The 18,670-nt window shown below is 35.4% G+C and overlaps 1 protein-coding gene and 1 pseudogene across 3 annotated transcripts in view; one reads left to right on the forward strand and one right to left on the reverse strand.

The window, feature by feature from the left end:
* Window positions 1-18,670, reverse strand: part of LRRTM4 (leucine rich repeat transmembrane neuronal 4) — a 748,825-nt gene that overhangs the window by 488,284 nt on the left and 241,871 nt on the right. The window lies entirely within an intron of this gene.
* LOC100474488 lies at window positions 1,865-2,998 on the forward strand (annotated as a pseudogene).

Raw genomic sequence — 18,670 nt, forward strand, 5'->3', positions numbered from 1 at the left:
AAATGGCTTAAAGAGAAATTTGTTTTCTCACAATTCTGGATAACTAGAAGTCAAAGATCAAGGTGCTGGCAAGGTTATTTCTTCTGAGGACTTTCTCCTTCTACATGGTCATCTTCTCCCTCTGTCTTCACATAGTTTTCCTCTGTATTAGTCCATCTCTGGCTTTAAAGTCTTTGAAAAATGGCCTGGAATTTCTTCCATGTCTGATTGTACTCCCCTCCCCATCAATTTCATAGCTCTTGGAAGTCCAAAGGTTTCCCAAGGATCTATGCTACTGGTAAGGAGTCTACATTCTCCTTGCTTTCTCTGTCCCTTACATTATTTACTGGCCCTAACAATTGGACCTAACATAAAACATGACTTAGTCATTCCATTTTCAAACAAACAGACAAAAATTAGTCAAACTGATCAATCAAAAATCTATATGCTGAAAATGTGCTAGAGCCCCACCAGAAGGTCATGATGACTGTCTCAGAACTATCTATAACCTCCTTGATTTTCTCCACTGCTTCTCTCACAAATTACAATTCAGCAATCATTCCTTGTTTCCTGAGCATTCCCTTAGCTTCTCACACACAGGCAAAATATTTTTCAAAAGAGTTTTCTCTCTAAGAAGAAATCTTGTGCCAGCTGTTCACAAAAACAAATGTTTCACCTCAGATGAAAAACATGATAACGGATGTAAAAACTGTAATGGAGGGAGTGTACAGAATATTGGATATTGTAGAAACCCACATGAGTAAATTAAATGTCAATTTCAATAAATATTTCACCAAATACTTAAGAAAGAAGAAAAAGAGAATATAAATTATGAGAGCAAAGAAGGCACCTGGAAAGTACCCTAAGATACAATTTGCAGTCCAGACTGCAGTCAAGAACAAGATGAAAATCAATGATCAAGAAGTAATAAAATGAATTTTTCTGAGGTGAAGGAACACTTGAATCTGGAGATCAAGATAGCTTAAAATCTACCATGCAACATAAATACAGAGAGCACCTCAACTTTGTACTTAACCCTGTAGGAAGTCGTAAATGTCATGGATAAAGAAAACAAAAATTTTTAAAGTATTTTCGGAGGGACAAGCACATATCCAATTCATGCTAAACTATACACAAACACACACACATATTGATGGCAGAGAAGAGGGACACACACACACACACACTTATTTATCCTTCAATCTATAATACATAAGCTGTGGCACCAAAAGTACATTGCCAGAAATACAAGAATTTCAAAATGCAACGTGACATAAAAAAAAACAAAAAACAAAAAAGCAAAAAACAACAGCAACCAAAAAACCAAACTATTAAAGAGGTAATCCAGGTGACTTAGAAATTAATCACTTAAAACCTTGGTTAACAAAAGCAAAGACTTCTCTTTCCTAAAAATGAAGTAATTCTCTACTCTTTCCACTAACTATAGTAAAAAACACTGGAGAGAAGAAGACAGACTGGCAAGGGACCTTGTCATCCAGGAAATAACAGTGCCGAGTCTGTGTGTTTTCTTTTATCTTTATATATTGCAGACTTGGTGTTACAAAAGCCAGTAACTTATAAATGCCAATGGCACAGGCAATAAAAGCCCTAACAAAAGTTTGCTCCTGTTTGGTTTTAAAAGGATCATAAAAGGGACAGTCTACAAGATTTAAAACAAACAAAAACTTTTAGAAAACAGCTACTTTATTCAGACAGCACAGAAAAAATTGTGGCCCACCTCTACTCACACGAGCAAATGCCCAGGGTGTAACCTAGACTTCCACTCTCCACTAGTTATAAAAATTTGGCCTTCCTCTCTCCAGGCATCCTCATGAAAGTGACATTGTCTTTAAATCCTGCTGGCAACCCCTGATGCACCACCATGATGCCCAGGGAAGATAAGGTGACCGAGAACTCCAGATAGCTTCTTGAGATCATCCAACTTCATCTATTTATTTATTTATATTTTATTTACTTTTTTGAGAGAGATTGAGAGCAGAGGGAGAGTGACAGGGAGAAGCACACTCCCCACTGAGCAGAGAGCCCGACATGGGGCTCGATCCCATGACCCTGAGATCATGACCTGAGCCAAAGGCAGATGCTCAATCAACTGAGCCACCCAGGTGCTCCGAATTCTTTCAACTTTTAAATCAATAGCCAAAATGCTTCATTGTGGGAGCAGGCAACATGGGTTCCAAGCAGATGCAGAAAATCCACATGTCCTCCATGGGAAGGCTGTGGTGCTGATGGGCAAGAACACCATGATACACAAGGCCATCTGAAGGCATCTGGAGAACAACCCTGCTCTGGAGAAACTATTGCCTCACATCAGGGGGAATGTGGGCTTAATGTTCACAAAGGAGGACCTCATTGAGATCAGGGACATGTGCTGGCCAAGAAGGTGCCAGCTGCCACCTGTGCTGGTGCCATAGCCCCATGTAAAGTCACTGTGCCAGCCCAGAACACTGGTCTGGGCCCAAGAAAGCCTCCTTCTTCCAGGCTTTAGGCATCACCACTAAAATATCCAGGGGCACCACTGAAATCCTGAGTGATGTGCAAATGTTTAACACGGGAGACAAAGTGGGAGCCAGTAAGGCCATACTGCTAACCATGTCGAACATCTCCCCATTTTCCTTTGGGATGATCATCCAGTAGGTGTTTGACAGTGGCAGCAACTACAACCCTGAAGTGCTTGATATCACAGAGGAAACTCTGCATTCTTGCTTCATGGAAAGTGTCCCCAATGTTGCCAGTGTATGTCTGCAGATAGGTTATCTGACCATTGCATCAGTGTCCCATTCTACCATCAATGGATACAAGCAGGTCCTGGCTTTGTCTGTAGCAACTGACTACACCTTCCCACTTGCTGAAAAGGTCAAGACCTTCTTGGCTGATCCATCTGCACTTATGGCTGCTGCCCCTGTGGCCGCCATCACCACTGCTGCAGCCCCAGCCAAGGGAAGCAAAGGAAGCATCAGGGGAGTCAGACAAGGATAGGGGATTTGGTCTCTTTCACTAGTCACTGAAAAGCAACGGATTCCGCCAACTTTATTTGTGAAATAAGGAAATAAAGTCTTACTTCCCTTAAAAAAAATAATTTGCCTAGCCCTCCTGTCAATTAAGATGCATCAATTAAGTTTGAGTGATGAGCCAGGACTTTTACCCTTGCAGAATGAGTGGCAACTAGGCTGTCTTTTTCTATTTGGCATCAGTAGAGACCATGTGGGAATCCTGTACTTCTATCTCTACCTGAAGGTAACAGGGTGCCCCTACTTGCTCTTGACTAAGGTAGTCTCAGTAGATACTCAGGACTTTATCACTACTCAGGAGTAAAAAGAAGTTGCCTCCTCTAGAGACAAAGGAGCTTGAGTAGGGAATCGGGACTTTCACTGTAACCTGGTAGTACTAAGCAGTACTCTTCCCTCCCCTGCCAGACTAGTGTCAAAGAAGGCTAGCTAAACCAATATTTAAATGAGATCCAAAGTCTTATATGTAGTCCCCCAAATATCTAGGACTTAATTAAAAAATCTCTTGACAATCGGAAGGAAGGGAAGATGAAGTGGGGGTGGTAAACAGAAGGGGGAATGAACCATGAGAGACTATGGACTCTGGGAAACAAACTGACGGCTTCAGAGAGGAGAGGGGTGGGGGACTGGGATAGGCCGGTGATGGGTATTAAGGAGGGCACATATTGCATGGTGCACTGGGTGTTATACGCAAATAATGAATCATGGAACATTGCATCAAAAACTGGGGATGTACTATATAGTGACTAATATAACAAAATAAAAATTATAAAAAAAAATCTCTTGACATACAAAGAGCCAGGAAGATCTCAACTTAAATGAGAAAAGGTAACCAACAGATGCCAACACTTAGTGATACAAATGTAGAAATATCTGAGAAGAATTTTAAATCATTCATCATAAAAATGCTTCTATGAGCAATTATGAACATATTTGATATATTTTTATTATTTATTTATTTATGTATTTATTTTTAAAGACTTTATTTAGACAGAGATAGAGACAGCCAGCAAGAGAGGGAACACAAGCAGGGGGAGTGGGAGAGGAAGAAGCAGGCTCATAGCGGAGGAGCCTGATATGGGGCTCGATCCCATAACACCGGGATCACTCCCTGAGCTGAAGACAGACACTTAACCGCTGTGCCACACAGGCGCCCCATGATATATTTTTTAAAACAGAAATCCTTAGCAAAGAAATAGAAAATATAAATAAGAACCCTGAAGGGAGAACAATTGAAATTATACAATTTGAACAGAAAGAATATAATTTGGAAAATAATGCAAAAATAGGGACTTGGGGATCTGTGGGACTATTACAAAAGATCTAACAAACATGTTATCAGAGTTCCAGGATAAGGAGAAAAGGGCAGAGTTGGGAAAAGAATTCAAAGAAATAGAAGTTGATAACTTCCCCAAATTAGACATACATTTAAGAATTTAAGAAACTGAGCAAATCCCAAACAAGATAGACCCAAAGAAATTCATGCCCCGACATGACAGTAAACTTTTGAAAATTAAAGGAAAAGAAAAATTTTGAAAGCAAACAGAGAGAAACAACACCTTACCTATAAGGGAAAATTTTCTAATGATAGTGAATTCCTGATAAGAATTCATGGAGGCCAAAGGAAGTAGCATGTTTGGTTTTGTTGTTGTTGTTGTTGTTGTTTGTTTTGTTTTGTTTTTTTGTCAGAGAGAGAGAGAGAGCACAAGCAGGGGGAGCAGCAGGCAGAGAGAGAAGCAGCCTCCCCGCTGAGCAAGGATCTCAATTGGGGACTCAATCCCAGGACCCCTGGGATCATGACCTGAGCCAAAGGCAGACGCTTAACCAACTGAGCCACCCAGGCATCCCAGAAGTAACATGTTTTAAAGTGCTGAAATAAAAGAACTTCATTCCAGAACATACACCCAAGAATAAGAGACTTCAGGAATAAATAGGAATTCAAGACTGTCTCAGATGATGGAAAATAAAACAAAATAAACAAAAGAGAAACAAAAAACGAATGATAATTGTTGCCAGATGATTTACCCTAAAAGAATGGCTTAAGGAAATTATCTAAGCAGAAAAGAAATGATAAAGGAACAAATTTTGAAACACCAAAAAAGGAAGAAAAAAACAACAGAAAGCAAAATTATGGGTAAATACAATAGACTTCCCTTCGCCTATTAAGTTTTCTAAATTATACTTGATGTTTGAAGCAAAAATTATAAAACTGTCTACTTTAGCTCTCAGTGAATATACAGGAAATATTTAAGATAATTAAAATTGAGGTAAGGTAGAATAATGTAAGGGTAGAAAAATTTTGTATATTTTACTCAAACTAGTCAAATGTTGACACTAGTAGACTGTTATAAGTTATGTAGACAGAATATAAAACCTAAAGCAAATACTTAAAAATTCTAAACAAAGAGATACACTTATAGACATCACAGATAAAGTGGAATTCTAAACAATATTCAAGTAACCTACAGGAAGAGAAGAAAAAGAAAACACAGAAATGAAAAACAAAGAGAACAAATGGAAAACAAAAAATAAAATGACAGTTATAAGCCCTTAACATATCAGTGATTGCATTATATGTAAATAATCTAATTACAACAATTAAAAAATGAGGATTGAGAGAGTATATTTAAAAATACAATGCAACAGTATGCTATTTACAAGAACCTCACTAAAATACAGGATTCCCTCACTGTAAGTAGAGTATTCTTAGGAAACCTTTTATAAGCCGTGACATGGTATAAAGTGAAGAAGCAATTATCATTAATTTATATGGAAAATTTTTTCTAGCCTTCCCAGACCCCCCAAAATAACCTCTCTTAGCCCTTTTTTTTTTTTTATTCCTGAGGACACATCTTGGTAATGGTTACACAAAATAAATCAAGATAAAAAACAGATGCTCATAGACAGTTCAAAGCTAGGGAGGCTTGATGCTGAGATGCTGAGCATAGTTCCTAGGGAAAGGAAGGAGCTTGGTGGCGCAACTCTCGCTGCTACTGGTTGGCACTACCTCTCTTAACAGCTCACTGCAAAAGAAACACTGAACGCTATTTTTGCCTTTTTTCATAAAAGTGAAAATCCTCTTAGGATTTCTTCAGGTTAATGGAGACAGGTACTAATACAGATCTTTCATAAAAGTGAAGTGGCAAACGCACACTTTCAAAAAGGGGGGAATACATGTATAATGACATTTGGAGGCTGAAAGTCAAAGTATTTACAAAGAATATGCAAATAACCAAAGTAAAGCAGGAGTGGCTGTATTAACATATCAGACAAGGTAGATTTCCCAGCAAAGAAAATTACCAGGAACAGAGTGGGTCATTACATAGTGATAAAAGGGCAAATCCACCAATAAGACAACAATACTAAACGTGTATACATCAAACAGCAAAGCTGTAAAATATATGAAGTGAAACTGGTAGACTGAAAGAACAGGCCAATCCACAATTACAGTTTACTTTCCCACACCCATCTCTCAAGCAGTGATAGACAACTAGACATAAAATTAGCAAAAATATAAAAGATCTCAACATTGTTATTAACCAATAGTATCTAATGCACATTTATTGGATATACCACCTAATAACAGTAGATTACATATTATGTCCACAGAACATTTACCAAAATAGACCATATCTTAACCATAAAACAAACTTAAAATATTAAAAAGAATTTAAATCATATGTAGTGTATTCTCTGACCGCAATAGCATCAAAATAGAAAATCAATATTAGAGCAGTAACAGGACAACCTCCAAATGCTTGGAAACTAAATTTTATTTCTAAGTGATCCAGAAATCAAAGAGGAAATATTAAAGTAAATAGAAAAAGAATAAATTTAACAGAATGAAGATGAAATTAACATATCAATACCTGTGGGATGCAGTTAAAGTAGTGATAAAGGGAAATGCCTATCACTAGCGGCCTACATTAGCAAAAAAGGAAAATCTCAAATCAATAATCTAAGCTTTCACATCAAGAAACTAGAAAAAGAAGAACAAAAATAAGCCCAAAGCATGCAGAAGGAATGAAATAATAAAGAAACAAAACTAGCAGAAATTAATGAAGTGAGAAAACAGAGAAACAATGAAGAAAATCTGTATAAAAAAATCTGTTTTTGGAAAGGATCAGTAAAAATGACAAATCTCTGGTGTAACAGATTAGAAAAAAAGAGGGAAGACATCAACGTCATGAATGAAATAAGAAATATCTCTATAGCCTCTACTGGTATCAAAGGGATAATAAGGGAACAATACAAATAACTACACAAATTAATTTGACAACATAGATGAAATGGACCAATTCTTGAAAGCATAAATTAGTACTACTCAGCCAACATGAAAAAAGATAAATAATGCAAACAGCTCCATAACTCTTAAGAAATTAAATTGTTTATTTAATAAAATTCTAAAAAAGAAATCTCCAGGCTCAATTAGTTTCATTGGAAAAGTATACTAAACATTTTAGAACTAACAAAAAACAAAAACCAAAATATCCAAGAACTAATTTTAAACAAGCTCATATAAAAAATAGGGAAGGAAAAACTTTCCAGCTCATTTGATGCAGCTTATAATTACCCTAATACAAATCCAGATGACAAAAATGGTAGAAAGAGAGAAAGGAAGAGAGAGAGAAAAGGAAGGAAGGAAGGAAGGAAGGAAGGAGTAAAGGAATGAGGGAGGGAAGAAACAACAGATTAATATTCCTTATATATATAGACAAAAAAATTCTGAACAAAACATTAGTGAATAGAATTCAGAAAAACATAAGAAACTAGTACATCATAACTAAATGAGTTTATTCTAGTGATGTAAGAATAGATCAATATTCCAAATCCAAGAAATATAACCTTCCATATTAAGAGAGTAAGAAAGAAAAATTACATGAAAAATTACATGATCTTATCAACTGATGCAGAAAAAGCATTTGGCAAATTTCAACACCCATTCATGATAATAATTCTTAGAAAACTAGGAATTGAGAGACTTCTCTAACTTGCTTAAAAAAAAAGAAAATTACAAGTAATCTACAGCTAGTGGTAAAAGACTGAATACTTTTTCTCCAAGTTTAGGAATAAGACAAGTTTATCCAGTCTCACCACTGCTATCCAACATGGAATTGGAAGTTGTAGCCAAAAGAATACAGTGAAGTAAAGGAAATAAAGGCACTCAGATTGGAACATAAGAAATAATTTCTATTTGCAGATGACCTTATTGTCTATGTAGAAAATCCCAAAAATCTACAAAACAGTTCTATAATTTATATGTGAGTTCAGAAATGTCACATAGTACAACATAAACATTAAAAAAGTCAATTGCATTTTTATATACTAGCAATGAACACATCAAGATCAAAATTAAAAATATAATAGAAGTTCCAAACCCTCAAAAAAGGGTAGTATCTATATAGACATCTAATAAAATATGTACAACACTGATACTTGTAAATTATAAAATGCTGATGAAATCAAAGAAGATCTAAATACATGGAAACATATAACATGGTCATGATTTAGAAGACTCAACATAGGAAAGATATTAATTTTCTGCAAACTGTCATACATATACAACACAATTCCTATGAAATTCAGCAAGGTATTTTGTAGGTATATACAAGATTATTCTAAAGCTTATATGGAAAGGCAAAAGAAGTAAAATATCCATAACATTTCTGAAAAATATAATAAACTGGTAGGAATTACCAGTCCACATGATTTGAAGACTTATTATAAGCTACAGTATCAGGACTATGGTTTTGGCAAAGGCAAAAAGAATAGGATAGAGAATCACAGAACTAATGAATCATCGAACTTTACATTGGAAACTGGGGATGTACTGTAGGGTGACTAACATAATATAATAAAAAAGACATTAAAATTAAAAAAAAATTTAAAAATTTAAAAAAGAGAATCCAGAAACACACAAAAGTATAGTCAACTGATTTTTTGACAAAGGGAAAAAAGCAATTCAAGGGAGGAAGAAGAGCCTTTTCAACAAACTGTGCTGGAGCTATATGATACCCATAGGCAGAAAGATGAATCTCGACCTAAACCTCACAATTTACACAAAACTTAATTCAAAACAGACAATTGATTTAAATAAAAACATACAACTATAACAATTCTTGAAAACATAGGAGAAAATCTTTCAGACTTCAGACTTGAAGAGTGTTTCAACACGACACCAAAAAAGGTCCAAAAAAAAAAAAAAAAGATGAACTTCTTTCCCTGAAGAAGATACATGGGTGGCATATAAGCAAAAAGAAGATGTTTCATATCGATAGCCATTAGGGAAATGCTAATTAAGACCACAATGAGACATCACTACATACCAACTGGAAGAGCTAAAAATAAAAATAGTGACAACACCAAATGCTGGTGAGACTATGAAGAAATTCAGTCCCGGGTGCCTGGGTGGCTCAGTTAAGAGCCCAACTCTTGATAAGGTTGTGATTTCAGGGTCTTGAGAAAGAGCCTCCTCGGCCTGGGGAGAGTCTGCACTCAGTGGGGAGTCTGTTTGGGATTCTCACTTTCCCTCTCCCTCTGCCCTTTCCCTGCTTGTGCTCTCTCTCTCTAATATAAATAAATTTAAAAAATCTTAAAAAAAATAACCAACTCAATCCCTCAAACACTGCTGGTACAAATGTAAAATGGAAGAGTTGCTACAAAAATAGCTAGGCAGTTTCTTAAAAAAATAAGCTATACATTACCATACAACAGATCAATTGCACTTCTGGGCATTTATCCCAGAGAAATAAAACTTATATCCACACAAAAACCTGTACATAATTTTTTATAGCAACTTTCTTTGTAACAGCCCCAAATTGAAAGCAACAAAAATGTTACTTAACATGTCTATGGAAAAACAAAATGTAGTATCTACAAATCATGGAATACTATTAATCAATAAAAAGGAACAAACTATCAATATATGCAGCAACTTGGATCATTCTCAAGGGCACTTTCGTGAGTGGGGAGAAAAAAAAGCCAGCCTCTAAGGGTCACACACTGTATAAACCCATTTATATAACATTCTCAAACAAAGTTATAGAGAGGGAGAACTGACTAATGTTTGCCAGGGTTTAATGAACAGAGCATTAAGTGGTAAGGGGATTTGGGTATGGCCATAAAGGGGTAGCAGAATGGGAATCTTGATGGTGATAAAGTAATTCTGTATGCTGTGTATTGAGGTAGTGGTTTTATGAACACACACTTGTGATAAAATGTCATACAACTATATTCACTTTTTATTGTGTTAACAGTTTCTTGGTTTGATATTGTAGTATAGCCATGTAAGATGTAACTTATGGGAGAAACTGGGTGAATTATACCTGAAAACTCTCTGTATGGTCTTTGCAGCTTCCTGGGAAGCCATAATTATTTCAAAATAGGAAGTTAGTAACAACAACAACAAAAAAGGGAGACCAAAAATAACCAAGTAAGAAAAACACAGGGCATTGAGACAGTAAATCATAAACATCTGGTATTACTATTAAATCATTGTTTATATTGTATTAAGGAATTTTATCAAAAACTTAATATAAGGCAAGTGGATGGTTGCATGTATCACCACCCTCACTTTTTAATACATAAATTTCACAACTCAAATAAAAAGCTCAGAGGAACTTTCACTGAAATATCAAACTCTGATTAGGTCTACCTAGAAAAATAATATGTGCAGTATTTGCAAGAAGATATGGTGCAGAAATTAAAAAAAACAAAAAACAATAAAAATGTGGAACACTAGGAAGTTGAAGAAGGAGACCTGGAAGAACAGGGAAGATGGATTTTACTAGAAGACATCAAAATACATAATAAAATGACTGTAACTAAATTTGTACATGACTGAATAGAAATTAGCACAGAGATACTTGGCACTAATTATAAATTTTAAAAACAAACAAAAACTTTAAAAAATAACTTAGTATCCTCTAAAGTACTAATAGTAATGACAAAATATGCCAAGAGTCAAGGATATGGTTTACAAGTCAAGTAAGCTTAGACGTGAATCCTGGCACTTACATCAACTGGTTAGGTGACATTCATTCAATAGCAATTTCTTGAGGGCTATGTATGTTTCAAGGATTATATACCACACTGATGAAGCAATAATAATCAAAATAAAATCATTCCATCTTGTAAGGGAAACCTAAGAAGGATATAGACAAATGAACAAGCAGTTAATTGGTCCTTGACAGGAGGTATGGGGAGAATGGAGGTCAAGAGATAAGAGACCAGATCAGAATTAAAAAGTGAGAGCACCAGTGCAGAGTCTGCTTAATATTCTCTCTGCCTTTCCCTCGCCCCTCCTGCTTGTGCTCACTAGCTCTCTCTCTCTCTCAAATAAATAAGTAAATCTAAAATAAATAAATAAATAAAAAAAGTGAGAGCACCGTTTCTGAAGAAAGTGATCCCTGAAGTTATGTATGAAGGATGAGTAAGAGCAGTCTACGTGAAGACACAGGAATGGAGAAAAGTAGGTTAAAATTATAAATGTGATTCAATACAGAGGGCACTACATTTGCAAGACCAAGAGGAAATAATTTATTCAATGTTGCTATAATCAGCTTACTTTTCATCCTTTCCATGTATAACACCTATATGTTTGAAGAACAGAGGTTCAATAGAACAGCCCACATTAAGAGCCTTGTAGGTCAAAATAGACTCATAACTCTACAGTTAATTACTGTGAATGTAAAGTGAAACACAGAAAGGAAAGGAGAGAGCATTCTATTTGGTGAAACAAGCAAAAGTTCAGTGTCAGGAGGTTTAAGATGTGATTTGAAAAATCAGCCTAATAGATCATAGGGTGCCTTTTAATGTTAGAAGAGAATTCTGTATGAAAAGATTATAAAAGTCTCTGTTACATTTTTAACAGAGAAGTAATATTTCTGGAATTTTCACAATATTCAGCTTTACAAATTTGTGGGTCACAGAAGATTGCAGAGGCAAAGAATATGCTCATCTGAAATTTCCCGAACAAGAGGCTGAAGAGATTGAAAACACGAACAAAGTTAAGTGTATATGAAAGTCTAGTTTTCCTATGTTAGATTTTTCTTACCGCTTGACCTATAATTGAAGAGACTAAAACTGGGGCATCTGGCTGGCTCAGTAGGTAGAGCATGTGATTCTTGATCTCGGGGTCTTGAGTTCAAGCCCCACATTGGGTGTAGAGATAATTTAAGTACATAAATAAATAAATAAATAAAATAAATAAATAATAAAGATAAAGAGATCGGATCTTCTAAGAAATCATATATGTATGTTTGTGTGTGTGTTTGATTAGTCGAATGGTTGTTTTCTGTAATAGAATTATGCGTGATCTGTATATCAGGGATCAGAATATATCCTATGAAAGTGAGTTTTAATGATTAGTTGTGATTCATAACACAACACTCCACAAATGGGCAGCAGTATTTACATAGCAAACCACTTCTCATCAAAATTTGCCAATATTTTTTTCTAACAGCTATTAACTACCACATCATGAAAGAGATTCTAATTTGTCATCATTTGTTTCATTTTTGATGTTATGAGGAAAGGTAAATATAAACTGAGATTGTACTAAGAAGCAGAAGCTAATTCAACTATACTCATAGGCACAGATGCAATAAGTGCATGTCAAAACATAACATTTTCATAGGCGATTGGGCATTTACATTTCTGAGTGGTTTTTTAGAATTGTAATTATCCAATTTAGAAGGCAAGAGGGCAATTTCCTTATGAAAATAAAGCCTCACCAAGCTTGATCAAAATGCAGTTGGGGACCTTATACTAATTGATGACACTGGAATTGGAGTCAATCTTAAAGTAATGATTTCAGGAGATGAACCATAGAGTAACTTGCATTTTTCCCCATCACTAGGCAATATCTTTAAATTAATAATTTCCTATATTCACACATATAGTCATTTCATATTTCTTATTATTATTTCCAATGATAAGTTTTAGGCAGGCACATATTGGAGGAAGCATGAATATTGTGCTTAGTTGATAAGAGATGGTGGAAAATTGAAATCTATATTGGGTTTCACAGTTCCTCTAGAGAAGGGATTGAGAGTATTTTGAGTATCAACAATTAAGTAGTTATAGAAACAATGTTCTCAAATATTTTGGGAATAGTAATAAAAAAAAGATAAATGTAAGCCAAGGAATAGTTAAAAAATGAGTAAATATGAATCAATGGTAAATTTACTGCTTAACAAATATTCTATTTTTTCCCCTACATTTTCTAGTCTTCTTGCAGCTGGCAATTGTCATATGACAAATTCTAGTCAGTGGGCGATGAGGAAAAGTAACACGCATCATTTCTAGACAAATGCAGTGGGATTCCTGTGTGAAATTATCCAGGATATCTTTTCTTGTTCTGGTGAACTTGGAAATTTGTTTAAGTTCATGCTGTTAGATGAAGCTCCCATTAACCTTGGTCCCTGAGTGAGCAGATCCCCTTAGCGTCCTAAGCTGGAAATGAAATGTGAGAATGAAATAAAACTGGATTATTCTAAGCCATTTAAAAAAACTCCTCTCCTGACTAATCCAAATGGTACCTGGGAACAGGAACTAGGATGCAATGAGGATAAGAGTCTGTAGGATTCCTCCGTATTAGGACTACTACTGACCTTTGGAGAAAGGGTGCTCTCTATCCTGGTCTATGGGTCTTGTTGACTAAACTTGTTGACTAGAAACAAATAAAAATATAGCATCCCTTGCATATACAATAAACTTGATTTCCAAGTACTTTCAGATTTACTGAGAAGTTACAGTATTGGGCAGAGTTCTCATATACCCCTCACCCAGTTCCCCTATTGTTAACATCTTACATTAGTATGGTACATTTGTCTTAACTAATGAACATCACTGATACATTATTATTCATTAAATTTCACACTTTATTTACACTTCTTTAGTCTTTATCTATTATCCTTTCACCTATTCCAGGATTCCATCTAGAATACCGTATCATTTATTTTTCTTCTCTCCTTAGATTCTATAAACTGTGACAGTTCCTCAGACTTTCTTGTTTTTGATGACTGGTCAGGTATTTTATAGGCTAGATTTAAATTTGTGTTTGTCTGATAGTTTTCTCATAGTTAAACTACGATTATGGTTTTTAGGCAGGAATATCAAATCATGCTGAGAGTACATACTATGGAGATGACTTATCACTGATGATGTCATCGTTAGTGACCTAGCTGAGGTAGTGTATTTAGGTTCCTTCCCAACCCCAGAAAGTTGCTCTTCACCCCAAATTTTCACACTGTAATCCATAGAAGAAAGTCACTTGCATATATATTTTTATATCTAGATAATTAGACCTGGAATCCCATGCTCCACTTGCAAAATGCTCCAATACTTCTTGGTATCTTGTCCTAATGGTATCTATACAATGAAGACACTTCAGGTAATAAAGGTTCAAACTTGTGGAAAGATATGTTAAGCTCATGCTTCTTTAATATTTATCTTTGGAGCTGCAACCAACATTTACACATCTACTCTCACAGTAACTCAGAATATTAGCATTTCAGAACTGTACATAAGAAAGTGCATTAGTCAGCTCAAGCTGCCATAAAAATGCCACAGACTGGCTTATACAACAGAAAATCATTTTCTCACAGTTCTGGAGGCTGGAAGTTTGAGATCAGGGTACAGTATGGTTAGTTTTTGGTGAAGACTCTTCCTGGCTTGTAGTTTACAACATTCTCTATTATATCTGGCCTCCATGGCCTTACTTGGGTTCATGAATGTGGAGGAGAGCAAGAGAGCTCTCTGTTGTCTCTTCTTTTAAGGACACTAATCCTATCAGATCTGGGCCCCACCCTTATGATACAACAACACTGGGGGGTTAGGGTTTCAATATAATGAACTTTTAGGAGACAGAAATATTCAGTCTATTACTGAAGGTAAAAAAATAAAAGAAAAGCCAAGTAATGAATAGAAGATGATATGTGAAATCGAATTTCTCTTCCACCCAATTCAAATAAAAGAAAAGCAAATTACTGGGAAAAATATTTTTATTTATTTTATTCTATTGTTTAATTATTATTTGTTTTTGGAAAAGCAGCAATATTTACCTTTCAAATGTGCACTAGGTGCCATGACATGATTAGATATAAATCTATTCAAACCAACCCTAAAATGAGGCCCCTTATATAAACACACAGCACAATTAGAATGAAACGGTCATCTCAATACTGCTCTACTAATGAGAATTGCCTCTATGAAATGACTATATTCATTTAATTAAAAAGCCCATTATGGATCTCATTCAAAATGCTGTTCACTGAGCTCTTCAGAATAAATCTAATTTGTTTTAGTGGAGTGTTTAGAAGTGTCATTTTTATTTGTTTTCAGAGATGGTAAAACAACAGGGTCTTGGAAAATATAATGAGCCATTCACCAAAAGAAGTCACAGTGAATGGCTTTTATAAGTTGAGAAAGCCTTAAAATTAAAAGGGAGTCATGTCATCATAATATTCTAAGAAAAGGACAAAGGAGAGTTTCTGCTCAATACAAGAGAGAAAAAAATGGAACAATGATATAAAATGCAAAGCTTTCTTCTACTTTCTACTTGTTCAGCATATTTATAAAGTTGTATTATAACTACTCTAATTATTGTATTTGAGAAGGAAACAGTACAGTAATACCTATTGTATTAGTAGCATGTTCAAAGTAACGTGCTACAGAGTTTTACATATAATTTCATTTGATTTAATACATATGAAACCTTGAGAAAAAGATTTTCAAACCCAAGGAAGTGTATAAAGTCCTTAGTCTATAAAAATAGTAGGATCATTAATTGCTGAGAAAATAATGGATAATTATTTATATTGCACTAGAACAACTGATTATTTTAGCAGAAAAAAAAATGAAGGCTTTTACCTAATTATATTGCAAAATAAATTTCAAGTGGAGTAAATTTTACATGTCAAAATGTTAAGTGGACATCCGGACCAAAATAATATTTCCACTCATTTCTGGAAAACAAAGAAGATAAAAGAGTTGTAAATGATTTAGCAGAATGAAGGAATTTATATTCCAAGGGTCTACAGAAAAAACTCTGATAGGAAAAGGGTCTATTTGTCCCACTAATCTCCTGAAAGGATCCATAGGAATGATAGTGGATGGTGAGAGACGTGATAAAATAGTTTGAAAGGCTTAGTCTTTCTGACTGTAGGAAGCAGAGGGACAACACTGCAGGTGGACAGAGCTGGGAGGCTCTGGGTGTGGAAGAGGGGAGGCCCACTGGGGTGCAGAGGCAAGGCATCAGGTTGAACCCTGGGGTGAGTGCAAGCTGATGTGGGCTAAACTAAGAGACTTCTCCTTTTCTCCCAATCTGCTCCCTGAAAATAGACCAGACACTGGAAGATGACTGAATAAATTATATTATCTAGAGGAAAAAAACAAAAATATTGAAATACTGATACTTGATAGGGGAAAGGGTCCCCGCATAAAAGTCATGCCTTGCTATCTTCCTGATCTCTGTCCAGTAAAGCCATAGGAATCAAATATCCCCATATAAATCTTCTAATAAGCTTATTAGAAGATAGCAAGGCATGACTTTTATGGGGGGACCCTTTCCCCTACCAAGTATCAGTATTTCAATATTTTTGTTTCAATGATTATTGAAGAAATCTCCCAGAAAGTAGAAAATGAAGCAATTGAAAATAAGTGAAAATATAGTAGAAAATATAGTGGTCTAGAAGATCCACTCTATATATTCCAGTTTGCCCTAGTAGCTCCTGTTTTAAAGGATCTTAAACATCTTCAAAAATGGGAATATAATGCTAAATGTCCATTTGAAAATGATTAGACTTCTCATAGCACTGTATTATTTTTTCCACCTACATCTCTATTATTCTCAGTTTCCTTTATCAGCTCATATTCCTTGCTGTCTAGTTTTGTTTCCTTAAACTAGTGCTAAGCCTTTTTGTAATCTCATCCTATACTGAAATCTTTGATGACTTGATCCATTTACAAAACTCCAAATTCCATCAATAGGTCACTGACTTTCAAATTTTTATTCTTGGCACCTACTTCTCATCTCAGCTCCAAATCTAAATCCAAGTATATCCAAATGAGCATTTGACATTTCCACTAAAAAACGAAAAAAAACAAAACAAACTGCCCCCCAAAAAACAAAAGAAAACCCCCAAAACAAAACAAAACAAAAAAACCCCTTCAATTTCCTAAAACCACATTATAATTTCCTTTTCATCACCTCCACTTTCAATCTGTCCTTCTCTCAAGAATCTTCTTCCCTGGATAGTACTGCACACTGCAATCTAGGAACCAGGAAATAGAATTCTTGGAGTCATTCTTAACTCTTCCCTCTCCAATACTCTTACACTGAAATTATTACCAAGTCTTACTGACTTTTTCTTCTCTACTGGTTATCCCTGTATCTCTCTCAAACTTTGCACTACCATTCCTATCATCCTGCCATTGCTTTCCTTTGAATATCCTCCTGGAATCATCTCCTAACAGGCTCTTCCACCACGCATTCTTCTTACTTCCCCTCAGCTCATTCTGCACACCATATACCCCGGGTGTTTTTGTTTTTTTTTTTAAAGACAGATGTCTTCACATCAGTTCCTGGCTTAAAAAACACTAAAGTCATTCCAATTGCTCTTATAACTATGAAAAAATCTTTTAAAGGCTTAATTTATCTGACTTCTCTCTACATTTCTGTCTCCTCAATCACTTGTTCCATAGTTAACTGTGAACTCACCATAATGACCTTTCTTCAGTTCTCTAAGCCCGTGGTTTTAAAAGTATGTTCTCCAGCCCAGCAAGAGCTGTGTCACCTGAAAACTTGCTGCAAATGCAATATGTGCAAATTCATGGACCCTGACTCAGGCCTGCTGAAACATAAGATTTAGGGTGGGGCTCAGAAATGTATGTTTTAACCAGCCCTCCAAATGAGAACCATTGAACTTTTGTATACACCAATTCCTTCACTTCCAACTGTTTCTTTCTCTCCTCCCTCTTCTTACTTTCTACTTGTTTTCCATATGGCAGCTCAAATTTTATTTCTTCTGGGGCTCTTGCCTGATACTTCATTTTCCCCATTGTCTGCTTTAGATTTTTTTGTTATAAATTCTTCACAGCTTCTAGCATTTTTCACTCAAACCAACTATTAGAAGGTGTGATTATATATATTCGTATGATTAGTTGATTTAATGTCCATCTCCCTACCTAGACTTTGCAAAACAGGACACCAGAGACCTGGTTAAATAGACCCATAATTTATTAAGAATGGTAGCACATTGGGGTGCCTGGGTGGCTCAGTGAGTTAAGCGTCCAACTCTTGATTTTGGTTCAGGTCAGGATCTCAGGGTTATGAAATTGAGCCCCACATCAGGCTCCATGCTGCCCCTTCCCAACCTCTCTCTCTCGGAAAAAAAAAAAAAGTTAAAAAAAAAGAATGGTAGCACATAAAAGAGGCTCAGTAAATATGACTAAGTTACTGACAATATGTTGAACAGAAAGATAAAATTATGGTGAAAAGACAAAGTAAAAGGAAGGCAATTAGCACACTATATTGTTAATGACAAGCATTCACTGATTTAAGGAAGACAATAGATTATATGTCATTACATGAAACTTACTGAATCAGAGTGTCTGCTAGACTTTCTAAGCCAGTATCATTAACAAATACAAATGGAATTCAA

This window comes from Ailuropoda melanoleuca, chromosome 4, assembly GCF_002007445.2.
Source record: "Ailuropoda melanoleuca isolate Jingjing chromosome 4, ASM200744v2, whole genome shotgun sequence".
In the NCBI taxonomy this organism is placed as follows: domain Eukaryota; kingdom Metazoa; phylum Chordata; class Mammalia; order Carnivora; family Ursidae; genus Ailuropoda; species Ailuropoda melanoleuca.